Here is a 5,194-nt window from a genome sequence, read left to right on the forward strand (position 1 = left end):
TTCCAAGACGCGATAAGGTCCGTGGTATTTGGTGTCTAGTTTGTTGGTGGCAGGAACGCATAGCCAAACGAAGCTGTCGGCCTGGAACGTGGGAGCAGGAGTATCGGTATCATGCTGATCTTTGCGATAGCCTTGAGTGTTGGAGGTAAACGTGCGAGCTAGCTGACGGCATTCCTCGGCCTTCTGTACAATGTCTGACAAAGCACTGTACTCAGAGGCATCTGGATGGTATGGCAAAATTGTGTCCAGAGTACATGATGGTTCACGGCCGTATAAGAGGAAGAAGGGCGAAAAACCAGTTGTTGCTTGGGTGGCAGTGTTGTACGCGAACGTTACGAATGGCAGTACTTGGTCCCAGTTCGAGCTTCCAGATTCAGATGTAACATACATTGCGAGCATGTCCCCAAGCGTACGGTTGAAGCACTCCGTGAGGCCATTTGTTTGCGGGTGGTACGCAGTTGTAGCTCGATGTATCGATTTACAAGACGACAGGAGCTCTTGGACTACTTCGGAAAGAAAGACACGACCTCTATCACTCAGTAGCTCGCGGGGGGCGCCGTGTCGAAGAATGAAGTGGTGCAGAAGAAAATGGGCTACCTCTCGAGCTGTCGCCGCGGGAAGTGCAGCAGTCTCGGCGTAACGGGTCAGGTGGTCGACGGCGACGATGACCCATCGATTACCAGCGGCACTGCATGGTAGCGGACCATAGAGGTCGATTCCCACGCGATCAAACGGGCGAGCTGGACACGGTAAAGGCTGAAGAGGGCTAGCAGGGTGGCGAGAAATCTTGCGTTGTTGACAGGCGGTACAAGAGCGAATGTAGCGACGTACGAAATTGTACATTCCCCGCCAGTAGTACCTTTGACGAATTCGATCATATGTTTTGAGGACGCCGGCATGAGCGCTTTGCGGGTCACTATGATGGTGGGCACAAACCTCGGAGCGGAGGTGGCGCGGAATGACAAGAAGCCACGTTCTGCCGTCTGAGTTGTAGTTCCTTCGGTAGAGAAGGCCTTCCCGAATGGCGAAATGGGAGGCCTGTCGGCGGAGTGCCCGAGGATGCGTAGCCGCGGAAGTAGTGCCAAGGATATCTAGCAGGTTAGAAACCCAAGGATCTTGTCGTTGCTCGAAAGGCATATCCTCAATGGTGAGTGCTGACAAGAGTGTTTGAGGAGGGGACGATGAGTTAGGCGAGCACACCGGTGACCGAGAAAGAGCGTCGGCGTCAGAGTGCTTGCGGCCAGAGCGGTACACTACACGGATGTCGTATTCCTGAAGCCTGAGAGCCCAGCGCCCGAGACGGCCAGACGGATCCTTGAGAGACGCGAGCCAGCAGAGAGCGTGATGATCTGTAACTACCTCGAAGGAGTGGCCGTATAAGTAAGGGCGGAACTTCGTTACAGCCCATACGATTGCTAAGCACTCCTTTTCGGTAACGGAGTAGTTGGACTCGGCTTTGGTGAGAGCACGGCTGTCGTAGGCGACAACGTATTCGGAGAAGCCAGGCTTGCGCTGGGCGAGGACGGCGCCGAGGCCGACACCACTGGCATCGGTGTGAAGTTCTGTAGGTGCAGTAGGGTCGTAATGGCGAAGGATTGGCGGTGACGTTAGAACATTGCGCAGTGTCGCGAATGCATCATCGCAGGCTGGCGACCAAGAGGAGAGGTTAGGGGTGCCTTTCAAGAGCTGTGTAAGGGGGGCTATGATGGTTGCGAAATTCCGAACAAAACGACGAAAGTACGAGCAGAGGCCCACGAAGCTTCGCAGTTGTTTCAAAGTGGTCGGTTTCGGAAAGTCAGCGACGGCGCGCAGCTTCTCAGGATCAGGCAGAACTCCATCTTTACACACAACATGTCCGAGTATTGTGAGCTGGCGGGCACCAAAGCGGCACTTTTTGAGGTTCAGTTGAAGACCGGCGCGGGTTAGGCAGGTGAAGACCTGGCGAAGTCGAGTCAGGTGGGTCGGGAAGTCGGTTGAAAAGACGACGATATCATCAAGGTAGCATAAACAGATGTTCCATTTCAGGCCGCGCAGTACAGTGTCCATCATTCTTTCAAATGTGGCTGGGGCGTTACAGAGTCCGAATGGCATAACATTAAATTCGTATAATCCGTCTGGAGTAATAAAGGCGGTCTTAGGACGATCCGCCTCTGCCATGGGCACCTGCCAATACCCGGAGCGTAAATCGAGTGAGGAAAAGAATTCTGCGCCTTGCAAGCAGTCTAGGGCATCGTCGATTCGTGGGAGGGGGTACACATCACGACGAGTGATTTTGTTGAGACGGCGATAATCAACACAAAATCGTATGGAGCCATCCTTCTTTTTAACTAGGACCACAGGAGACGACCATGGGCTACAGGATTCTCTAATTATTCCGCGTTGGAGCATGTCATCGACTTGTTGGGCAATAACACGGCGCTCAGTCGGCGACACACGATACGGCCGCTGATGGAGAGGTGGATGAGCGCCAGTGTCGATGAGGTGGGAAATGGTCGTCGTGCGGCCCAAGGAAGATTGCGGGATGTCGAAGGAGGAGCGGAATTGGTGTAGAAGGTCAAGAAGTTGCTCGCGGTGGAGCGGCTCTAGAGCGCTGTCCACAGAATGGTCAAAAAGGTCCCGCTGTAGCGGATCGGAAGGCACTCGAGTTGGGGTCAAGGCGTCAACTTGGCAAACAGGGAATGACACATCATCAACAATGTCCTCAATGTAACTGGTGAACGTTTCACCGGGTAGCTGCAGTCGCACGGAAAATGCTGCGAAGTTCCAGGGCGAGATGAGTACAAAGAACCTCAGATTGACCTCCACCAAGTGCGATGTGGATTTAATAGTTCGTTTGAACGTCTAGCGCTGCCAGTAATTCGGGCAGAGCAGGGTCGAATTGCCAGCCGCAGGGCACAGCTTCAGCACGAGAGATGGGCGCCGGAGCCAAGCGATGGTGATGGCGATGCCGCAGCATTTTCCGTTCTTTGTCTTCTTTACATACTTAAATACGATAGTGTATAGGGCCTAAAAGTTTTTCCGGAGTGTGTAGTCTAAAAGCAGTGGTGTATAGGGCCTAAAAACATTGAGTTGAGGTGTTTAGTGGTCTGAGTACAACTGCAAAGGGTGAAAAGTACGTGTTAAAAGAATAAGTTGCCTCAGCAAAAGTTTCTGTAAAAGAAAGCTATTTAATTAAAAGAAATGGGCTGCCGCCCATGTTGATAAATGACTCCGTATAAAAAGCCTACTTTTAATAAATATTTAAGAAGTCTTTCTAAAGGAAACATTGGATGGTCGCCAAGAAAGATGGATGGATGTGGCGGTATTTGTTTCGTGTATAATTCAGGGAAGTGACGTCTCCTATGCTGTTCCACTCTTTGACATTCAATTAAAATATGGAGTACTGTGAGCCGGCAACCACATCTCGAACAACGTGGTGCAGGAGAGTTCGTTAAAATGTATGAATGTGTCGTGTATGTGTGACCTATACTCATCCTGCACAGAGCTACTTCTTTGAATCTGTTTTGTTTTTCTGTGGTGTATCTGCCTATCCTTGGTTTTATTGTGTGTAGTTTATTCTCCGTTGCCATGTCCCACTCCTCTTGCCATTGTTGTCTGATCGTGTTTTTGATGTGAGGCTTGAGATCCTGATATGATATGTTGTCAGTTTCTGTAGTGTTTCGAAGGGCAGCTGACGCAGCAAGCCTATCTGCTGCCTCGTTTCCTGGTATACAGCGGTGGCCTGGCACCCAACACAGTGTAATATTAAGTTCTAGTTTATGGGCAGACATAAGGGAGTTATAAAGGGAATTCAGGACTGGGTTCTTATTGTGCCACTTTAGAAAGGATAGGGACATTAAAACACTGAGGGAGTCTGTGTAGATGATCGATGTCTGTATTTTCTTTTCTATAATGTGTCTCACAGCTAGCAGGATTCCATGGCATTCAGCGGTAAATATACTTGTATGTCTGTTCAGTGTTTTTGAAAGTGAAAAGTGTGGTCCATGTGCTGCACAGGACACTTGAGCAGACTTCGAAGCATCGGTGTAATATTCATCACAAGTGTACTTCGCCTGAAGTAACATGAAGTGCCGCTGTATGGCAATAGAGGATGCGTGCTTCCCCACTGCAAGAAACGACAGGTCACAATTAACAGCATGCATTTCCCAAGGGGCAATTAAGTCTTTTGGTGAAGTTGTATGAAGGCTGTTAATCGGAATGTCCAGTTGTTCAATATGCGTGGCAACTCTGACTGGATATGGCGGTGTTAGAGATGGTTTTCTTGAGAAGAGTGCTGTGCTAGTTTTGTCAAGCAGGAGGCGGCGACATGGATGGTTCAGTTGGCATAGTACCTTCATAGCATAAGTTACACAAGTAAATTCTCTCCTTCGTTGCAGTGACCATCGGTTCGCCTCGACATAAAGGCTAGCAATTGGGCTAGTTCGAAAAGCCCCCGTAGCGAGGTGAAGGCCGAGGTGGTGCACTGGATCGAGTAATTTTAGTGCAGAGGATGATGCTGACCCATAGACCATCGAGCCATAGTCTATGCGTGATAGAACTACACTATTCAGAAGGCTCAGAAGGCAGTCGCGATCTGTACCCCATGACCGGTGAGAGAGAATTTTTAGCAGATTCATTGCTTTGAGACACTTCAGTCGCAACTGTTTTATGTGGGCAATGAAGGAGAGTTTTTCGTCAACAACTACGCCAAGAAATTTATGTTCTTTTTTAAAGGCAAGGCTCTGACCATTCAGTGTAATGTTGGGGTCAGGTCTGATGCCACGCTGCTTAGAGAAAAGTACACAAACACTTTTTTCAGAGTTAAATTTAAACCCATTGTCATCAGCCCACCTGGACAGTTTGTTAACACCTAGCTGAATCTGTCTTTCACAGATGGCCAAGTTGCAAGATTTGAAGCTTATCTGGATGTCATCAACATATACAGAGCAAGAAATGGTTTTTGGCAACACACTTTTTAAAGAGTTCATTTTGACTATGAAAAGTGTGCAACTGAGAACACCACCTTGAGGGACACCGTTTTCCTGTATGTACTGCTTTGAGTATGCATTGCCAACACGAACTTTGAAGGCCCGCTCAGACAAGTAACTTCGAATTGTATTCAACATGTTCCCTGTGATGCCAAGAGAGAAGAGGTCGCGGATGATACCATAGCGCCAAATGGTATCATATGCTTTTTCGAGATCGAAAAAGACAG

Source organism: Amblyomma maculatum, chromosome 5 (genome assembly GCF_055883805.1).
Source record: "Amblyomma maculatum isolate TAMU_Amacu chromosome 5, ASM5588380v1, whole genome shotgun sequence".
In the NCBI taxonomy this organism is placed as follows: Eukaryota; Metazoa; Arthropoda; class Arachnida; order Ixodida; family Ixodidae; genus Amblyomma; species Amblyomma maculatum.